At 44.3% G+C, this 23,055-nt stretch overlaps 1 protein-coding gene across 7 annotated transcripts in view; it reads right to left on the reverse strand.

Annotated features, from left to right (window-relative positions):
- Positions 1-23,055, reverse strand: part of r3hcc1l (R3H domain and coiled-coil containing 1-like) — a 201,825-nt gene that overhangs the window by 124,695 nt on the left and 54,075 nt on the right. For 3 of the 7 annotated variants that reach the window (XM_072479625.1, XM_072479624.1, XM_072479630.1), the window contains exons 2-3: positions 20,958-21,050; positions 18,888-19,029 (exon numbers count right to left, since the gene is read on the reverse strand). The exons of 2 other annotated variants lie outside the window; for them this stretch is intronic. The gene's annotated coding sequence lies outside the window, so the exon portion shown is untranslated. The remainder of the gene's footprint in view (positions 1-18,887; positions 19,030-20,957; positions 21,051-23,055) is intronic. 2 more of the 7 variants (XM_072479628.1, XM_072479626.1) reach the window with 1 other exon arrangement.

The following is a 23,055-nucleotide window of genomic DNA, read 5'->3' on the forward strand; positions in this document are numbered from 1 at the left end:
AACCCAGTAACCCCACCCAACCTTTGTGGCCACTCAGGGCAATTTAGTATGGCCAATCCACCTAACCTGCACAACTTTGGACTGTGGGAGGAAGCTGGAGCTGGATTCAAATATGAAACCAGAATACCTACACTCAATGATGCAGTCAACTGTGAGACTCAGTGGGTTTGGTAGTCAAGGCTGCAGAGGCATCAGACTGCAGCTGACTAGATCTACTCATCATCAGCATAATCTGCCAGCATAATAAAAAATAAAAATACTGTTACTATACTTAATAGTGTTCTGCTGAAGCCAGCTCATAAAATCAAAAAAGCCTCTAAATTTCCTGTGTGCAGGAAGAAACGAACAGAATTAGCAATGAGATCATTCACGAGTTCATGGATAAATGTTCTGGTCTACAAAAGTGAATGGGGTCACTCAGTACTACCCAGGAACATCTCAACGTAACTCAAATTCTTTAACTCGTTGAAGACTGTTGCGACTGAGATTAATCCTGATTCCTACACAATGTCAAGTGATGGTCGAGTACTTGAGATGGGCGCTGCACATTTCTATTCACGGGCAGCAATGTAGCATAGTGGTTAGCACAATTGCTTCACAGCTCCAGGGTCGTCCCAGGTTTGATTCCCGGCTTGGGTCACTGTCTGTGCGGAGTCTGCACGCTCTCCCCGTGTGTGCGTGGGTTTCCTCCGGGTGCTCCGGTTTCCTCCCACAGTCCAAAGATGTGCGGGTTAGGTGGATTGGCCATGCTAAATTGCCCTTAGTGTCCAAAATTGCCCTTAGTGTTGGGTGGGCTTACTGGGTTATAGGGATAGGGTGGAGATGTGGGCTTGGGTGTGAGCCAGTGCAGACTCGATAGGCCGAATGGCTTCCTTCTGCACTGTAAATTCTATGAGTATTCAGCCCCTGCCTATGTGACAACTCATGCTGTGGTATAACGCCGCAATAATAATCATCTTTATTAGTGTCCAATTCATCTGACAAGCATGTGGGAGGAAACTGGAGCACCCGGAGGAAACTCACGCAGACACAGGGAGAACATACAGACCCCGCACAGACAGTGACCCAAGCCGGGAACTGAACCCGGGACGCTGGCACTGTGAAGCAACAGTGCAACACTGTGCTATCGTGATGCTCTCATCCAAGCGGCCATTCATCATCTCTGGGCCCAGAGAATGAATGCCAGTAGTTTATTCATCTCATGGGGCACCTGCTTGGCATTGGAGGTGTGGGAAGCAAAGGGTGCATCAGCTAAACTCAATCCTTGATTTTGCCCTATTCCACACATACCTTCCTGCAGGAATTACTTATTCTGATTGGAACTGGAACTCAAGCTAATTTTTTACCTATCTCTGGCTCAGTAATGTTGAATCTTCGATTTTCCTTGCTGCACCACTGGTGGGTGTGCTTCCAGCTGCCTACGCCCCAAGTTTTAGAATTCCCTTAACGAAACCTCACAGCCTCTCTAGCGCTCTCACTCTTTCTCATTTAAACTGCTCCTGAAAACCTCTGATCAAGCTGGTCACCTATCTGAGTACCCCTTGTGTCTTGGTGTCAAGTTATACTGAATAATCCTTCGGTGACACACTTTGGGATGTTTTATGACAAGGTTCCAAACAAGTTATTGTGGCCGGTGAAACTACATTATCAAGAATTAAATAAGATCTTGCTTTCTGCATTAAGTCCCAGTCAGCATGATGTAAGATAGACCAAAGGGGAAAGTGCCATCTAAACTGTCCCAATAAAGAATCGTAACTTCAGTCTCAAAACAAGCATCAGTTATTGCTTCACCGTGACATTTCCACTTCCTAGACCTGGCATCTTAATACCATCTCAAAGTGAGATTGTCAACTTAATGTCAATTAACAATGAATTATGAGCAGCTTTGTGCTTTGGACTCATGTTTAATAGGAAGTGGATTGAGACTGTCCCAGACTCATTATCAGAGAGAGGAGACAGTCATCCCATCAGTCTGGGTCAGATTCAAACTAAAGTCCCCAAGGTGAAAGGACAGCAAGCTATAAACTCCTGTAATTGATTGAGATAAGAGATGAACAACATTGCTAGGAAATTGGACTTTTTTTTGCACTTTGCATCTACCACGTGCTGCAGCAGCATTAATACAGAATGAATTGTTTATGTCCCAAGCAATAGCTAAACAACAAATGATTGCATATATGGAGAAATATGTAACATTAGGAAAGCATGATGCTGTTTTCACACACAAGGGTATGCAATTCATCTTGCTTCTACTGAAAGACATTCCATCCGCCCGCCCCCCTTCAAGACATGATAGGAATATGGTCCTCAAGGGCCGCATGTAGCACAGTGGTTAGCATTGTTGCTTCACAGCTCCAGGCTCCAGGTTCGATTCCCGGCTTGGGTCACTGTCTGTGCGGAGTCTGCACATTCTCCCCGTGTCTGTGTGGGTTTCCTCCGGGTGCTCCGGTTTCCTCCCACAAGTTCCGAAAGACGTGCTGTGAGGTGAATTGGACATTTTGAAATCTCCCTCTGTCTACCGGACCAGGCACTGGAGTGTGGCGACTAGGGTATTTTCACAGCAACTTCATTGCAGTGTTAATATAAGCCTACTTGTGACAATAATAAAGATTATTATTAATTATCACCACCCTCATTTGAGTATGAGGTGCAAAACGTTTTTAAAAAATAAACCACCTCTGATCTATTACTTACATTGCCTATACCTAATGATGTCTGATCATCTACCCCATTTTCTCTTCTAATAGTTTCATCTGGTCTTAAGTTTCTCAAAAATGTATGGCCGCAGTTGCTTCTTGCAAAATCCTCATTGCAGTTAAAAGTAAATTACTGCAGGTGCTGGAATCTAAAACAAAAACATAAAGTACTGGAAAATCTCAGTCGGTCAGACAGCATCTGTGGAGAAGGGAGCCAATGTTTTGAATCAGGATGATTCTTTGTCAAGTACTGCTGTAAGGGCCCTTCTTGTTTATTCCATTATTTCCCCTTTCTTTTATTTTGTCGTTACCATTTTTGATCCATGGGTGATTAATGGACATGTATCTTTAAGTCAAGCAACAAAGAGAACGAGGAATTCAAAAGTTACACTTTCTGCTAGCTTGAACAGGAGCTTCAGACTTTTCGGCACCCGAGAGAGAGAGGTGTCACGGGACTCGATTGGATTGATTGGCTCGGGGCCAGTGAATTGGCCCAAAACGCCATACTCTGCCCAGTAACAGGTGGTGATTGGATCATGTCCCAGTGAAATGATATTCAGAGTCCCAAGGAGCTCCGTTTGACTCCTGGAAGCACAGGGAAAAGGATTCTCTCTCTCTCCCTCTTTCTCGCTCGCTCTCTCACTCTCTCTCTCTTTCTCTCTCTCTCTCCGTGTTTTTAGAAGAAAGTCTGTGAATGTTGTATTGCTGGAACTGCAGAGAACCTGCACGAATGAATCTACAGGAAAACAAAGACCAAGATCCCCCCTCTCTCTCGCTCCAGAAAGGCTGTGAGTGCTGTATGTCTGAAAGTACAGAGGCCTGAATGAATCTACAGTAAAAGCTCGGACTGAAAGTAGAGTTTGAAGAGGAGTAAGGTACTGGAAACAATCATCTGAAACCGAGATTCTCCCTTTCACTTTTACCCCTATCTTCCCCTCTGTGTTTTTTTGATTTGAGTGTGCATGTAGGTGGGAGGGGAGGGGGCAAGTTAAAGCGGGGAATTAGGAGTAAGATAATAGTTAACCAGTTGTATTTGCTGCATATTTCATTACAGATTGTGCATTCAGAAAAAGTAATTGTAATTACATTTACAAACCTGGTGACTGTAATGATTGCAGCATAATCAAAGACCACTCCCACCCGGGCTTTTCCCTTTTCCATCGGGCAGAAGATGTAAAAGGTCTGAGAACACGCATGAACAGGTTCAAAACAGCTTCTTCCTCTCTGTTACCAGACTCCTGAATGGCCCTCTCATAGACTGAACTGATCCCTCGATGCATCTGCTCTACAGTTGTAGCCTGCACTCCGTAAGCTTCACCCAACGTCTATGCCTATGTATTTACACTGTGTACTTAACATGTGTCCAATGTTTTTCATATATAAAGGGGCAGCACGGTAGCATTGTGGATAGCACAAATGCTTCACAGCTCCAGGGTCCCAGGTTCAATTCCGGCTTGGGTCACTGTCTGTGTGGAGTCTGCACATCCTCCCTGTCTGCGTGGGTTTCCTCCGGGTGCTCCGGTTTCCTCCCACAATCCAAAGATGTGCGGGTTAGGTGGATTGGCCATGCTAAATTGCCCATAGTGTCCAAAATTGCCCTTAGTGTTGGGTGGGGTTACTGGGTTATGGGGATAGGGTGGGGGTGTGGGCTTGGGTAGGGTGCTCTTTCCAAGAGCCGGTGCAGACTCGATGGGCCGAATGGCCTCCTTCTGCACTGTAAATTCTATGATTCTATATACGGAGCGATCTGCCTGGACTGCACGCAGAACAAACCTCGGCACACGTGACACTAAATCTGAATCTGAATCTAAGTGGGGCGGAAATTAACTGCCCACTCGGCCCAAGGTGCCGTTACAGGGCTGTTTTCAATTGATTTTTAAAAACTCGATCTTGCCATTGGGAGTGTGAAAAGCAATATTTGTTATTGTGAAGCTACTGCATTTTGATTTTTAAAAATAGCATGAACGCATTAATAACAGGTTTATATCATGTAAGATTCAACACACATAGCTATTATATTTAGAGGGTTATCACATTGAAACAATTCAAGTACTTTACACAATGAATTGCTTTTTGGGGAATAGAGTAGGCATTTGCGCAGGATGGAAGATGGCCACACCACCAAGGATATGCCAAATAAGGGGCGGGATTCTCTGATCCTGAGGCTAACATTGACGCCGTCGTAAACGCCGTCGAGAAACGCGACGGCGTCAACATACCCTCAGGAGCAGCAATTCTGACCTCTACAGGGGGCCAGCACGACACTGGAGTGACCCACGCCGCTCCAGCTGCCGATCCCCAGCATCAGATGGGCGCCGCAGGTCTGTGCATGCGCAGTGGGAACGGCGCCAATACGCGCATGCGCAGTGGCTCCCTTCTCCGCGCCGGCCCCGACACAACATGGCGTAGGGCTACAGGGGTCGGCGCGGAACAAAAGAGGCCCCCAGCCCGAGAGGCCAGCCCGCCATTCGGTAGGCCCCGATCACGGGCCAGTCCACAGCGGAGGCTCCCCCCGGGATCGGCTCCCCCTGGGATCGGACCCCCCCCCCCACGCCGCCCCCGGATGCATCCACGCAGAGGTTCCACCGGGTAAGAGCAGGTGTGAACAGCGTCGGCGGGACTCGTTTTTTTCTGCATGGCCGCTCGGCCCGCCGGGGGGGGGAGGAATCCCCCATAGATTGGCCCCCGACCGGCGCTAATGGCGCCGATTCTCCGATCTCCGGAGAATCGGTGGACCAGTGTCGGGACGGCGAGGCGCGATTCACGCCAGTCCTGGCGATTCTCCGGCCCGGCCCCGGGGTGAGAGAATCCCGGCCAAGGTCTTAGCTCATACCAAAATGCCGGCAGGGTACCCAAAACTCCGATTCAGGGGAGCTGTCAAATGGGACATGAAAGCCATCAACATCAACTACAACTCTGACGATTGATACAAATTGCGACACGAGCTGTGGGCAGGGGTTCGCCACAATGACATACGGTTTCAGAAAATGCCAAAACAGATACCAGCCCTATTACGATCCCAGACCAGACCCCAGCAGTGGCTCGGATACTGGACAGAAACCCCACTATTTTATTTTAATTTTGTAAGTCTGTGAGGAAAGGATACTTCGCTCCAGGAGTGATTCCACAAATAAATAGGGATATGGTATATTAAAACAAACTTTACAATTAACAGAGTATTAAAATATCTTTAACATCACACAAGAAAATAGCTTTAAATTACCCCTTACTGCTAATCAACAGAGTGACACAATAAGCCTTAACTGCTATCTTTTTTCCCACTCAAACAATCTCAGATCTCAATCCACTTTTAAATGCAGTTAGCAGACTTGGAAATACTTCAATTTAAGAGATACTTCGGGAAAGAGGTCTTTTGAGACTGTTTTAAAGAAAGGGACCTAAACCCCCTATCAGAATGATGCAAAATCTCTGGCGGTATTTCTTCAGAAAACCTTCTCAGCTTGCCTTCCAGCCAATACTAAAACTGAACCACAGCACCCGACTGCTTCAACCCTGGCCCCTCCCATCAACTACATCATCTCACTACACAATGTCTCCAATTAACTACTCTGCAGGGAACCCTCTTAATATAAGCAAAAGCCTAAACTTTTATGGTGCTTTAATTGCACCTCTGGCACGAAAAAGGCCTCGCAAACCAGGATTTGTAAAAACAATACTGCAGCAGTCAGACACACACTAACCCAGGCTTTTAACTCTCACTGCACCAAATAAATACAACATAACACACCTGCAATTCCTACGTTCAGCCCTGAAAACAAGTTGTCAGCAGAGCTTATCCTGCACCATTATAAAGGGATCACTTTATGTGTGGCACTATAGTTGCAGGCTTTGCCTTTTTAGAATCAGCTTGTTCAACCATTGAAAGAAGTGCAGGTGATCTCATTTGACCTCGCCAGAGTTCTGAGGCTGCATTCCCATCATCTCTCACAGATGGATAGATGCCAATCAAGCTGTAAATGAGCATCAACCGGGCAACTTGACAGGAGCGTTTACAATTCAAATTATTCCAGTTTGTGGAAAATAGACCCCTCCAAACCAATATACATTTTTTCTTTGAAATCAATTATCGTACAGAAACAGCACCATCAAAATTACACATGACATACTATGTGATTGTGACAAAAGTAAACCAGCTTGTCCTTCTCAACCTGTCAGCAGCCTTTAACGTCATGACAACATCACTGTCCTCCAATGTCCATCATCCAGCTGGGTAGGACTACTCACCTGGTTCCACACTGATCTACCTGACCACAACCAATCAGTTGAAATGGGATTCATTTCCCATCTTGCGCCATGACAGATAGTGCCCCCAAGGATCTGTTCCTTGGTCTCCTCCTGCTTCTTGTCCACATGCTACCTTGTTGCATCATCTGCAAACACATCAGTTTTCACAAATACACTGATGACACCAAGCTCTACCGCTCTCAACTCCTCCACTGTTGCTAAATTATCAGCATCCATTACTGGCTGAGCAGAAATTTCCACCTATTAAATATTGGGATCAACAAACCCATTGTATTTGGTCTCCGCTGCAAACTGTTCCCTTGCCACCGACTCCATCCCTCTCTCGGCAACTGTCGAGGTTGAACCATTATGTTTGTAACCTAGGTGTCATATTTTACCCAGAGACAAGCTTCCAGCCACAACTCAGTGCCATCATCAAGGGTGTCTATTTCCACCTCCATAACACTACCTGGTTTGACCCCTGCCTCTGCTCATTAGATGCTGAAATCCTTATCTATACCTTTGTCACCTCCAGACCGAAGACACCACCTACCCCTTGCTGGCTTCTCACATGCTGCAAAGTTGAAATCATCCAGAACTCTGCTGCCCATGTCCTTATGCACCCCTATTCCTATTCACCCATCCTCGTGATCGCTACAAGCAATGCCTCGTTTTTAAAATTCTTATTATTTTCTAATCTCTCCAGGGCCATGCAGTGGTTAGCACTGCTACCACATGGCGCAGAGGACCCGGGTTATTTCCCGGCCCCCGGTCACTGTCCGTGCGGAGTTTGCACATTCTCCCTCACCCCCACAACCCAAAGTTGTGCGTAGTAGGTGGATTGCCACGCTAAATTGACCCTTAATTGGAAAAATTATTTTAGAAATCTCTACAGGGCCTTGCCATTTCCTATCTCTGTAGCCTCCTCCTGCCCCACACCATTTTGAAATCTTTGTGCACATCAAATTCTGCCTTGTGTATCTGTGATTTTTAAAAGCTCCTTCATTGGTAGCCGTGCCTGCAGCTGCCTGAGGCCTAAATTCTGGAATTCCCTCCCTAAAGCTCTCCATCTGTCTTTCTGAGTTCATGGTACTCCCTAAAACCGATCTCTTTGATCAAGCTTCTGGCTATAAAATTATAGAGTTTACAGTGTAGGAGGCCATTTGGCCCATCGAGTCTGCACCGGCCCCTGGAAAGAGCACCCCACCTAAGCCCACATCTCCACCCTATCCCCGTAACACAGTAACCTCACTAAGGGCAATGTAGCATGGCCAATCCACCTAACCTGCACATCTTTGGACTGTGGGAGGAAACCGGAGCACCCTAATACCATATTACATTGTTAAGTGTCAGATTTTGCTTTATAATGCTCCTGTGAAACACTTTGGGAGGTTTTATGTTAGATAGGTGGATAATTGGTTTCTTAAAAAAATGATCATGGCAGCAGATGCCGAATTGTGATGAGGCAAATAAATTCCTGACATAGTATCACAATTAAAATCTCAATAAAATACAAGCTAATAACAGGATTGCACAATTCCGAACAATTCAGCATATAAATAAGTACAATGTTGTAAATTGCAAGTCTCCTTCAATGCCAAATAAAAATTAAAGGTCTACCTCACTCTGCATTTTGCATTAAAGTCCATAGAGAGGGTGGTGCAGTGGTCAGCACTGCTGCCTCACGGCACCAAGGCCCCGGGTTCAATCTCGGCCCCGGGACACTGTCCGTATGGAGTTTGCACATTCTTCCCGTGTCTGCGTGGGTCACACCCCCACAATCCAAAGGTGTGCAGGGTAGTTGGATTGCCCATGCTTAATTTCGCCTTAATTGGAAAAATTGGGGGGGGGGGGGGGGGGGGGGGAAATTAAAGTCCTTTGATTATACACTGTCAGGTGGAGATCCTTAAATGAGGAACTGGTTTTGGTGGTAATAGAGTCCAAGTTTTAGAGTACAAAGAGCCTTCAGCCCATCGAGCCTGCATGGCCAAGTATCTATCTATTCCATTTTCTAGCACTTGGTGCATAGCCTTGTATGCTATGGCGTTTTAAGTGCTGATTTAAATGCTTCTCAAATGTTCCTGCCTGGAACACCCTTTCAGGCAATGAGTTCCAGATTCCCACCACCCTCTGGGTTAATAAGAGTTTCCTCAGATCCCCTCTAAATCTCCTACCCCGACCTGAAATCTATGCCCCCTGGTTACTGACACCTCCAAGGGGTCAATGTCATCGAGCTAATAATCCAGAGGCTCAGGCTAACGTTCTGGCGACATGGGTTCAAATCCCATCATGGCAGCTGGCAAAATTTTAATATCTGGAATTGAAAGCTAGTCTCAGTAATAGTGACCATTAAACTATCAATTGTTGTAAAAAAGAAAACTATCTGGGTCACGAATGTTCTTCAGGGAGGGCAATCTGCCTTATCCAGTCTGGCCTACGTTTGACTCCAGATCGACAGTAATGCAGTTGACTCTGAAATGGCCCAGCAAGTCACTCAGGTCAAGGGAAATCAGGGATGGACAACAAATGGCGGCCTGAAGAATAAATGTAAAACAATTCCCAATCATTTATATACAATGTACGAGCTTTATAAAGTCGAGAATTAGGCTGACTCACTCTGCACCTTATGGGTCCCTCATTCAAATGCACTCGGTGCCAAATTGAGGGACTCAATATTAGGATGAAGGAACCTGCTGAGAACCATCCCCCCAAATGGTGCCTTTTCTCCTCAATTCCAATCATTTTGTGTGATTGTGGTAAGGGATGTCTGGCTACCTCGGATCAGTTTGTGCTCATTACTGAACACTTTGCAGCTTGTTCACATGCTCTTTAGTAAGTCTAGCATTCCAAACAGGTGCTGCCTATTCAACATTGGATCTTACGTAACCATCAAACACAATGAATGTCAGCTCAAGATACGATGCAACATTGGAGACAATCCATAACAAAATACCTGACAAAAATATGCACTTGAGGTTCTTCCATGGCATGACAGGTTATTACTGGACAACACTTTTTATCCAGGTACCCAGTGTCAGTGTCAAGCATTTCCACGTCAGGTACGAGAGCAGGTGCATGTAGTATTCCGTCCACTCTGTTCCGAATTTGCACTTAAAGTCCAAAACTAAGAGCACTCCTATGCCTTTCGCACCATTTCCTATGCCAGCCATTCTTTGTATGAGCTCTTGGATTGAGATTACCAATTTAGAATTTTGTTTACGCAAGGTTCCTTCCTCACAAGCAACTGGATATCATAGTCTAATTGAAAATGAGGCAATCTGCTCCAATACAGAAATGCAGATTTTTACTTTCCTGCGCTTGCAAATCAGTTAATTTTCCTGTCTGCCACAGTTAACACTACACTCCACAATTGCTGGTTTAGGAAGAATTGTGGCCGTGCTTTATTATATTTTGGCTGTGGCCACATCAACAATAGCAACCTCCAAAGGTGAGTAGCTAAAACATGATAAAGGCGTACAATTATAGCTACACAATCTGCGAGTTCTGATATTAGAAGACACAACTTTAAAACAGATTGAATTTCCAGCGTGTATTAACAGCATGTATTAACAAGAGGCAAAACCACCTTGCATACAGTTTGAAAAATCCATACATTTTATTGGATTTCTGATGAAGATGATGATTATCGGTCATTCAAGGATAATTATCACAAACATGATACTATCAGACAAAATGGATTAATAATGAGACCTGTATTTAGAATTAGGAATGTGGGTAAAGTTTTATGGGAGTGATAATGTTCGGCAATATTTTGCATTATTCCAATTTTCTGATAAATCTCTGGAGTTACTGACACTCCAATGCACCAAATGCATAGTTTTCAAACTCTTCATCAGCTTTTACAGTAATGTATGGTACTGTGTTTTGGTGCTTGCTTCACTGTACAGCACTTCAATAAGTTTAGACGGTTGCTGAACCAAGACACATATTTTCTGACAAAGAAAAAATGTTAATCCAGCCTTGCAGACTTTGGCAAACACATTGACATGTTTTCACTATGAACATAGTCCTCACCACTTCTTCGATAGTTAGGTGCAAGAGACACAATGCTAAATGATTACTAATGGCACGATTGATGCCAATAAACAGTGGTGGTGTAAAACTGAGCAAAAGCAATGTAAGAAGTGTATAATAAAGCAGAAAATTATGCCAAGTGGTGGTTCAACTTCATTTGATCACATTCAACTGCCCTTTGGACAAAATGTCAAACCAAAGTCTCCTCTGTCTGATCAGCTGGAGTTGAAGATCCCTTGACACTACTTGAAGGGCGAGGAGTTCTCCATTTAAATAGGAGTAGGCCATTCAGCCCTTCAAGTCTGCTCAGCTATTGAACATAACCATGGCTGACCCTCTATTCAGCGCAATACTCCAGCGCTCTCCCCATATCCCTTGACACCTGTGGAGTCTAGAAATCTATTTCTTTCTAAAATAATAATCAGTGATTGGGCTCTACAGCCTTGTGTTAGAAAAGTCTACAGGTTCACCATCCTCTGAGTAAAGAAATATCTCATCAACTCAGTCCTAAATGGCTTACCCCTTATTCTGAGACTGTGATCTAGCACTTGGCCCATAGCCTTGTCTGCCTTGGCATCGCAAGTGCACATCTAAATTTTTCTTAAATGTTCTGAGGGTCTCTGCCTCTACCACCCTTCAAGGCAATGAGTTCCAGACTCTCATCCCCTCTAAAACACCTGCCCCTTACCTTAAATCTATGTCTCCTGGTCATTAATCCCTCCATCAAGGGGAAAAGTTTCTTCCTGTCTGCTCTACCTATGCCCCTCGTAATTTTATACATCCCAATCCTGTCCCCCCTCAGTCTCCTCTGCTCCAAGGAAAACAACCCCAGTCTATCCAATGTCTCTTCATAACTGAAACTCTCCAGCCCAGGAAACATCCCGGTAAATCTCTGCACCTTTTCCAGTGGTATCACATCCTTCCTGTAATGTGGATTCCAGAACTGCATACAATACTATAGCTATGGCCTAACTAACGTTTTTTTTTTTACAGTTCCAGCATAACCACCCTGCTTTTAAACTCAATGCCTTGGCTAATAAAGGCAATTTATTCCTTCTTAACCACTATGTTCCTGCAGGGCTACCTTAAGGGACCAGTGTACATGCACACCAAGGTCTCTCTGGTCCTTGGGGCTTCCCAGGGTCATGTATTCCCTTTGCTCATTTGTCCTGCCCAAATGCATCACCTTACACTTATCAGGATTGAATTCCATTTGCCACTGATCAGGCCATCTGACCAGCTCGTCTATATCCTCCTGTAATCGAAGGCCATCCTCCTCACTATTTACCACCCCACCAATTTCCGTATCATCCGCAAACTTACTGACCAACCCTTCTACATTCATGTCTAATTCGTTTATATAAACCACAAGGGCCCCAACACTGATCCCTGCGGGACCCCACTGGACAGAGGCTTCCAGTCAGTAAAATACCCCTTTGACCACCACCCTCTGCTTCCTGCCACTCAGCCAATTCTGGATCCAATTTGCCAAAATTCCTTGACCCATGGGCTCTGACTTTCACTATCAATCTCCCATTTGGGACCTTATCAAAAGCTTTGCTGAAGTCCAGGTAGACTATGTCAAATGCATTGCCCTCACCTGCACACCTGATCACCTCTTTGAAAAACTAAATCAAGTTGGTCAGACATGACGTCCCCTTAACAAAACCATGTTGACTGTTCTTGATTAATCCCGGACTCTCCAAATGCAGATCAAATCAATCTCTCAGAATTGCTTCCAATAGTTTCCCCACCACTGAGGTTAGACTGACTGGCCTGTAGTTTCCTGGTTTCTCCCTTCTTGAATAATGGTCCTACATTGGCTGTCCTCCAGCACCTCCCCTGTGGCCAGAGGGGATTTGAAAATTGCCAGTGCCCGTGCCTCGCTCTGCAGCCTGGGATACATTTCATCTGGTGCTGGAGGTGTGTCTACTTTTAAGATAGTAAGAAGTCTTACAACACCAAGTTAAAGTCCAATCGGTTTGTTTCAAACACTAGCTTTCGGAGCACTGGTCCTTCCTCGGGTGAATGGAGAGGCATGCCTCCTCATTCACCTGAGGAAGGAGCAGTGATTCAAAAGCTAGTGTTTGAAACAAACCTGTTGGACTTTAACCTGGTGTTGTAAGACTTCTTACTGTGCTCACCCCAGTCCAACGCTGGCATCTCTGCATCATGGCTACTCTTAAGATGACAGACCACTCAGAACCTCTTCTCTGTCTGTTAATTTCTTCAATTTTATCACAGTCCTTCTCCCTGATTTCTATACCCACACCGGCCCTTTCATTAGTGAACACAACACAAAGTATTCATTTATAACCCTACCTGTGTCCTCCAGCTCCACACATAAATTACCATTGTGGTCCTTAATGGGACTTAATCTTTCCCTAGTTATCCTTCTATATTATATTATTGCCCACATTATACAGCAGCCTGCGACCTGGCTGTCACATGCGGCTCCTCTGGGTTTGGAGTGCGGCCCACGAGACATTTTGTTGACCATTGTCCATGTGCAGGGTTGTCACATTCCGCAGATATCCGGCAACGTAGTTTTTTTTCTTACCGGTATGACTGAAGTGATACGCACATAAAGCAAGGGCTGAATGTGCACAAAATTGACAGTACGAGCCGTGCACTTGCTCTATGTCCAAGATGTAAATATTTTGTTTTTACCACTGGAAGTTAATGAGAGTTCTATTAATATGAAAATAAAACTAATTATGAAATATTCAGCGTGTTTTAAATGTATTTAATCTTATTCGTCGGATGATAGTGAACAAGCCCAATTTCAATCTTATGGCCCACTGAGATGAAGGAGGACCATTCATGCAGCCCACTTATTTAGCCTAGGTTGCCCATTGCTGTTATTTAAGAACATAAGAACTAGGAACAGGAGTATTTCCCTCCAGATGTCCCGCTATTTCCTCCTTAATGATAGATTCCACCATTTTCCCTACAACCTAAGTTAAGCTTACCGGCCTACAATTACCCGATTTCTGCCGACCTCCTTTTTTAAACAGTGGTGTCACGTTTGCTACGTTCCAATCCTCTGGGACCACCCCAGAGTCTAGTAAATTTTGATAAATTATCACTAGTGCGTTTACAATTTCCCTAGCCATCTCTTTTAACACTCTGGGATGCATCCCATCAGGGTCAGGAGACTTGTCTACCTTTAGCCCCATTAGCTTGCCCAATACTGCCTCCTTAGTGATTACAATCATCTCAAGGTCCTCACCTATCATATCTTTATTTCCATCAGTCACTGGCATGTTATTTGTGTCTTCCACTGTGAAGACTGACCCAAAAAACCTGTTCAGCTCCTCAGCCATTTCCCCGTCTCCTATTATTAAATCTCCCTTCTCATCTTCCAAAGGACCAATATTTACCTTAGCCACTCTATATTTATTTAGTTTTATTCATTTACAGGATGTGGCTGTCGCTGGTTACGCCAGCATTTATTGCCCATCCCTAGATGTCCTTCAGAAGATGTTGTGAGTTGCTTTTTGAACCCCTGTAGTCCCCGAGGTGTAGGTACACCCACTACACTGTTAGGGAGGGAGTTCCAGGATTTTGCCCCAGCAACAGTGAAGGAGCAGTGATATATTTCCAAGCCAGGATGGTGAGTGACTTGGACGGGACCCTCCAGGTGGTGAGGTTGCCCTCCACTGAGGTTAGACTGACTGGCCTGTAGTTTCCTGGTTTATCCCACCCTCCCTTCTTGAAGTGGCACCACATCTTGTCTTTCTACATTGTAGCAGTCATGGGTTTGGAAGGTGCTGTCTAAAGAACTTTGGTGAGTTACTGTAATGCACCTTGCAGATGGTACACATGGTTGTCACTGTTCATCGGCGGTGGAGGGTTTGAATGTTTGTGGAAGGAAGAGCAATCAAGCAGCCTGCTTTGTCGTGGATGGTGTTGAGCTTCTTGAGTGTTGTCCGATGGACATTGAAGTCCCCCATCCAGAGCACATTCTGTGCCCTTGCCACCCTCAGAGCTTCGTCCAAGTGCTTCATCCAAGATGGTGGCCGATACTCAGCAGGAGGCTTCCTTGCCCATATTTAACCTGAAGCCATGAGACTTCATGGGGTACAGAGTCAATGCTGAGGACTCCCAGGACAGCTCCCTCCCGACTGTATGCCACTGTGTCGCCACTTCTGCTAGGAATGGTGATAGTGGTGTCTGGGGCATTGTCTGTAAGGTATGATTCTGTGAGCATGATTATGTCAGGCTGTTGCTTATCTAGTCTGTGAGACAGCTCTCCCAACTTTGGCACAAGCCCCCACACGTTAGTGAGGAAGACTTTGCAGGGTCGACAGGACTGGTCTTGCTATTGTCGTTTCTGGTGCCTGGGTCGATGTCCCATGCAGTCCAAGTCCGTCCGGTTTCATTCTTTTTTGTGTTTTTGTCGTGGTTGAATACAATTTCAACCAATATGTTACCCCTACACCATGAGCTTTTATTTTCTGCGATAACCTTGGATGGTGGGGTCTTATCAAATGCCTTCTGGAGATCTAAATACGGTTACATCCACCTTTCCCCACATGATTCCTTCGAAGAAATAGTTCACTGAAGCACTGAGGTGTTTTAAATGATGTAGAATGCGATAAAATACTAACATTCATTCTAAAAGTAAACATTCTGATAATAACCCTGCAGAGAAACAAAGAAACAATCAAGACAAACATTACGCAGAAGCCAAGTGGCTAGAGGGGAAAGCTGAGAAGAGTGAAATATAAGGATTCAAGTGCCCTGTAGAGAAGCCTTTTAGTACAGAGGTATTGAGTGAGAATCAATGACAAAAGTCAGGTTTTTGAAAATCGAAATATGTTAAAAATGCCCCATGGTCTTGCTCCACCCCATAGCTGCTGTCTTCGTCCAGTTTATGGCCAAGTACAGCCTTTCACGCCACTTCATCATTCAGTAGAAGAACCTTGAATCAACATATAGGGCAGGCATTGTCAAACTCGGGGGCACGACTCGCGGGCGGCTGTCGGGAGGGTCGCGGAGCGGTCCATTGTGGCGCCCACGATCGTGCAAATCCGTGCGCAACAGCCGGCTTTTAAAAATGCCGGCAGCAAAGCGGCCTTCAAAATGGCCAGGAACAGATTTTTAAAATTCGGCCGCACTGCGCATGCATGCCCGATCATCGGTACATATGTGTAAAACTATGCGCATGCGCACCGATGATCGGGCACACATGCGCAGTGCGGCCTCAGTTTTTTAAAAATCTGGTCACAGCCTTTTTTTCCCCCAAGTTCGGGGGGCCAAAGGGACCCAAAACCATTTCCTCCATTTTTGTCCAGTAAGAAGTCTTACAACAAACACCAGGTCGCAAAGGTTGGCTGGTTGGTAAAAATGGGTCCCCGGAAAAAAAGTTTGAAGAACACTGATTTAGGGGACCTTTTAAAATCCACCCATCACGCTCCATACCTTCAAAAGCTTCCTCAAAACTTTCCTTTTCAAACCATGCTCCTGTCGCTTCCCTGAACTGCTTGTGGCTTGCCGAATTTCAATCCCCATCAAGGGTATAGGGATGTTTGTTACATGAAAGGTACTATCCAAGTGCAAGTTGTTAAACTGAAAGCTGGAAAGGCTCTCCTAAATATAACTAGAAAGAGCTGCAGGGGCACCTACTGTACTGTGCAATAGGTATGCACCAGTGGATAAAGACAGACACTAAACCTTTGCAGATATGACAGATATTTTGTCCCAAATGGGTTTGGAGAACATGCTGCAGTTATGACTGTTCAGCAATTTTCCAGATCATTTAAACTTTTATTAATAATCTGGCTCTCTAATGCCCTGGTAAATATATTTTACCTCGACAGGAAGGACACCAGCTCAGTAAGGACCTACATTTGGTATTGCACAGAGGCAACAGGGCAGCAAAGGAAGAGGCTAGAAGGACAAAGAAACAATGTGGCATAGCACAGCAAGAACATGACTAATACTGCTTAAAAGCCATCGTGGAACTTGCTAACTGGCAGCCATATATAACCATTGGGAAATTAGACATGAAGATAAAAGCAAATTACTGCGCATGCTGGAATCTGAAACAGAAAATGCTGGACAATCTCAGCAGGTCTGACAGCATCTGTGGAGAGAGAAGGGAGCTAACGTTTTGAGTCTGGATGACTGGATGCTTCGAAACATTAGCTCCCTTCTCTCCACAGATGCTGTCAGACCTGCTGAGATTGTCCTGCATTTTCTGTTTTGGAAATTGGACGTGTTGATTCTATAACATCCTGAGTACATAAAGGCTTATTATAGTTTGCAAAGTTTTCTGTTGTTAACCTCACTGGATCAGCATTACCCAGCATTTTGCGGAGGCCAAAATCCCAAGCAAAGTCTTCCAGGTGGGCCATTTTCAAGAACAAGTCAGCTTGCCATATCGTGAGCAGACAATGGAATGAGAATATGTACAAATGATGTTGCATATATGAACTTTCGATTACGATACACATCACAGTGGAGGTTGTTAAATGGCCATTTTATTAGCGCGATGGGCTAGTCCCAATCTCAAACTCCCTTTGCTCAGTCTCACTCAACAGCCAGGGACAGAGAATTAGCATCACCGTAAAGCCCTAGTTTTATTTCACTGCAAAGGTGGCTGTAAATTGAACCCTCGAGACACAGAGAAGGGCAGCACGGTGGCACAGTGTTTAGCACGGTTGCTTCAGTGCCATGATCCCGGATTCGATTCCCAGCTTGGGTCACTGTCTGTGCGGAGTGTGCACGTTCTCCCAGTGTTTGCGGGGGCTTCCTCCGGGCTCTCCGGTTTTCTCCTACAAGTTTCGAAAAGACATGCTTGTTACGTGAATTGGACGTTCCGAATTCTCGCGCTAGTGGCGACTAGGGGATTTTCACAGTAACATCATTGCAGTGTTAATGTAAGCCCACTTGTGACAGTAATAAAGATTAATAAAACCCACTCTGAGTCATTATGGGATAATGCAATAGAGAAATGAACTAATAAACAGCCATATTTGTCAGGTAGTGCATGAGTATCACCACTGAAGATTAAACTGACGTGGAGGGTGGGCATGGGGAGAAGCGAGAATGGGGGGTGGTTGAGCAAACAACACTGAGGTGCTCCCAGGTGAGGAAGATAAGTGTAGTTGAAACAAAAAAAAGTGGTCTTTCTGATTCTCAGTCAAAGAAAGGGAATGAATTGTAACCTGTACTGTGTAACCCTCAATCCCATTGAACTCTTCAGGGTTAACTTTTGGCAGAAAGACATTAACGATGGATCACATTCATTGTCAGCACCACCCAAACAGGTGAACGTTCACGCGGTAGACACGATATGAGAAAGATTATTACACTCTTTTAAAAAAAATATTCATCCACATTTTCAATTTTCCATCAGCATTCATCCCTTAAATGAAGACTAAACTGTTCAGTGATAAATCAATAGAATAATCAGTAGTGGCATTGATTAGACTAATAATCAAAGCACACCACTCTGTTGTTAATATACTGGCAGAACTACAGTAGGTCTGGCTTCTGAGTAAAATGCCTAACTTTTTATCCCGCCTTCTGCCACTTTAAGGGAGTAGCGAAGCAGAGATTTGCAAACTCATTCAGCTTGCCAGTGATTGAGGAACCAGAGATTAGGATGTGTTATCTATCCCCTCTCACAAAAACAAAGCCAAGTTTCAGATAGCTTTGGCAGCATAGAGTTCACTTTCACATTACTGGGTGAACATTTAATGAAGTGAACACTCGAGTATTGATAAGATCAAAGTGCCTTCAAACAAATGAAAGGAGCCCGTGGAGAATCAATCAAAATGTGAAGACTACACTGGAGTGCAGTGCAAAGTCAAGGTGCAATGCAGTAACATATGAAACACTCCTTCTTGGACACCATCTGCAGATTGTTCTCAAGTGTGGGCTACCCATTGAATACATCACCTGGTGCAATATTAATCCACACAGAGCAGGCTGATTTGATCCATGGCCTGTTCAGTGTTGGAAAGCCTTATCCATGAAGAATGGCCATGCAAGGGAGCCATCAAAAGCCATCTATCTGGAACTATGCCCTATGTGTCTTCGCCTATGAAAAACAGAAAAAAAAACTTGGCAGGGGGAGGAATGCAAGGGATAAAAATAGTGTTAGCTTGTCTGGTTAGGAATTGTGGCGAGGGCCATGACATACATACTATGTAAACCCTGATAATCAACCTCTCAATCATTACATCTCCAGGCTGTCAGTACCACTGAGGCTTAATAATGCAGCTTATATTTAGGACCGCTTTTACGATAATTGATCAAATCAAACGCTGTTTTCTGATCAAATCAAATGCTGTTCTTATTGAATTGATATCTGGCATTTTAGCTGCTGTTCCGGGACCCCACCCACCTCACTGTATCCATTTATAATTAGTGAAGAGTTAAGGTGATTTATTCAATTAAATTCTGTTTTTATTACATGGGGATTTCTGGACTTTTACTACAATTTTGGGATTGTGTTCGACAAACCCTTCCACTTTTTGTGTGAGAATTATAAATCAGTGGATTTAATTAAATTGGATTAACAATCTTAAATTTGCATTCAATTACATTTGAAGGTTAAGAGAAAATTCTAGTTGCATGTTTATCTGGAGTTATTCACTTGGGTCAGGAGATCAAATGATAAACGTCTGTGCAGAATACTGGTAAAATGCCTGCGGCGTTGCCCACAGTCAGTTGAAACAAATATATTGGATCTCAAAATAAAAAGTGGTGGAGTTAGGAAACTGCATAAATTAATTTCACATACCCACTTCATGTGCAGAACTACAGCGTGACAGTTGGTATAGCAAATGATTGCATGGGAAATACTGACATGGCAATTTACAATATAATGCTGACAAAAAAGTGATTGAAAATTATGGAAAGGTTTGCAGATTGGTGTTCATGCCCTACAGAAAATGTTTAATAAATGGATGGTCTGCTGATTGAAGACAACTTTACGGGTCAAATGAAACTTCCGATGATTCATAACCCAACTTCCATCTCAACTATTACTGGCAAAGAACATCTCCGATTTTGAGGGCTGCACGGTGGCGCAGTGGTTAGCACTGCTGCCTCCCGACGCCGAGGACCCGGGTTCAAACCCGGCCCTGGGTCACCGTCTGTGTGGAGTTTGCAAATTCTCCCAGTCTCTACGGCGGTTTCACATCTACAACCCAAAAAAGATGTGGTTAGGTGGATTGGCCAGACTAATTGGGAAAAGATAATTGGGTACGCTAAATATTTTTTTTTTAAATTCCGATTTTGAAAAAGAATGTACAGGCTCAGAGGTGGGGATTGTCACTATCGGTGACAATACAGCTGCTGCCAGCAACGCTCCCACATCAAGGGGTTTTTGTTGCAAAATAACATCAAATTGTATAATCAAAGCTCCTGCTAATATTTGTTATACAAAAAAATGATCACTGCGAAGAAGCCATCCGTAGCATCTGTCAGTCCCTTCAGGAGTTGAGGGCACATATCGGAAGCATAATGACCATGTCATTTGATCAGTAATCCAAAAGTCTGGACTAATACAGTGGTACAGTGGTTAGCAGTGTTGCTTCACAGTGCCAGGGAACACGGTTCGATTCCCGGCTTGGGTCACTGTGTGCAGTTGGCACATTCTCCCCGTGTCTGCGTGGGTTTCCTCCGGTTTCCTCCCAAAAGACGTGCTTGTTAGGTGAATTGGACATTCCGAATTCTCCCTGTGTATCCGACAGACGCCGGAGTGTGGCGACTAGGAAATTTTACAGTAACTTCATTGCAGTGTTAATGTAAGCCTACTTGTGACACTAATAAAGATTATTATTAATACTCCAGGGGATGGAGTTCCAATCCCACCTCAGCATTTTGAGAATTTGAATTTAGTTTAAAATCTGAATGCAAAAAGCTGCTCCCAGCAAAAAGTGTGGATAAAGTTGTCAGATTGTTAGAACAGCCAAGGGGGTTTATGAATGTCCTTTAGGGAAGGAAAGGTGTCATCCTTACCTGGTCTGATTTCTATGTGACTCCAGTCCTGCATCATACAACTGACTCTTAATTTGCCCTCTTCAGGAGACCACTCTGTGGTATGCAGGGAAACTGCGGATGTAAGTAAATGCCTGCCTCATCAATGGTGCCAATGAATAAAAAAAGATCTTACCACATATATTAAAATATTACAAGGAACTTTTAAGTCAACCAGAATCTTATCTTGGGTTCAGATTACTGACATCTGCACCCCTCGATAAGATTACCAGTTTGTAATCAATCCTAGTTCTTTGAATTTTTTTAAAACTTAAGGAAGCAGATGATTCCACTGAATGAGTACAACAATGAGGATTTTGCAGCTTTTCAGCAGTTACTCTCCTTATTTAGCATTACAAATGTTCTTCAAGATTAACATGGTTTATGATTCTTTTAAGAGCTCTGCACCAGCTGCCTTCAGCTGGCATAAGAACGCAGTCATAAAGGCTCCTGCTTTGGAACTGATGGAGCTCTCACTGATTGTAACTTGATAAACTGTAGGAAAGCAATGTAAGCAAATGCTAACAATCTCAGAAGCTATTCTGATCACAAAGCCAGAATTCTTTGAAATTTGAACATTTTATCTGTCTTTATCTAAAAATTCACAGAATTTTATCCACGTAAGGGAGACATTATGACCGTTATCAGTCTCGGTTACAGCTACAGATCTACATTAGATGCTCTCTGGGGAGCCATATACAAAGCACGCTGTAGGTATACAGCCTCTCTGTTCGACAGGGATTCATATAACCAGATGTGCAGTTCAGAGTCTGTGGAAAGGTACATTCCACGTCTGACTCGTCCAATGCTGTCTTCCTCATATGCTGCAGGAAAGGATGTCCCGAAGCGTGGTACATCGGCGAGACCATGCAGACGCTACGACAATGGATGAACGGACATCGCACGATAATCGCCAGGCAGGAATGTTCCCTTCCAGTCGGGAAACACTTCAGCAGTCAAAGGCATTCAACCTCTAATCTCCGGGTAAGCGTTCACCAAGGTGGCCTTCAGGACACGCGACAACGCAAAATCGCCGAGCAGAAACTGATAGCCATGTTCCGCACACATTGAGTACGGCCTCAACCGGGACCTTGGATTCATGTTGCATTACATTCATCCCCACCATCTGGGCTGGGCTTGCGAAATCTTACCTACTGTCTTGTCTTGAGACAATTCACACCTCTTTAACCTGGGGCTACCCCATCTCTGGATCTGTAAAGACTTAATTACCTGCAAATGCTCACATTCAAAACATTGTCTGGCATCTTTGACTTTGTCTATATATATGTTTCTGGAACAAACCTCTTCATTCACCTGAGGAAGGAACAGTGCTCCGAAAGCTAGTGATATTGAAACAAACCTGTTGGACTTTAACCTGGTGTTGTAAGACCCCTTACTGTATTGTTCTTTGTTCTATTACCGCAACCTCTCACTGTCGGTTTGCCATGCACCATTAATGCTTTCGGCATTTCATCACACCTAACTTCCACCCTATTACAAACCTTTCCTGTTGTTCTATCCCCTCGCCTCCTCTGTCCCTGATCTGAAATGTACTTAAAACCTATCGGATCTCTTCCTACATTTTCCAGTACTGATGAAAGCTCATCAACTTGAAATACTACCTGTTTTTATCTCCACAGCTGCTGCCTCACCTGCTAAGTGTTTGCAGCATTTTGTGCTTATGCTACTGGACAACAGCTTTTGGGGCACGCCAGTACTGATGAAGAAAGGAAGAGCTTGCTAAAGACAAAGAGGCAAAGGCATACAAGGCTCGATACTAGGGACAAGAATGGAGTCTGATGGAGAATGCATGCAGTTACACTGGAGTTCAGAACAGATCTTACTTAGGGTGGGATCAATTTTCTAAAATTGAGCCTGCTGTGTTTGTTGCATTAGAACAGTACTTAATTGGCTGCAAAGCACTTTGTGACATCCCAAGGACTCAATGAGAGGTTGTAAGATATGTTCAGACCACATGCCAATGGCAGATTTGACCTTGCTGCTTTGGCATAGCAATACTTTACCCATTCAAATTGAACAGTGACTGGGCAAGTCTTACAGTGCCTTCAGAAGAACATTC

Source organism: Scyliorhinus torazame, chromosome 16 (genome assembly GCF_047496885.1).
Source record: "Scyliorhinus torazame isolate Kashiwa2021f chromosome 16, sScyTor2.1, whole genome shotgun sequence".
Taxonomy (NCBI): Eukaryota; Metazoa; Chordata; class Chondrichthyes; order Carcharhiniformes; family Scyliorhinidae; genus Scyliorhinus; species Scyliorhinus torazame.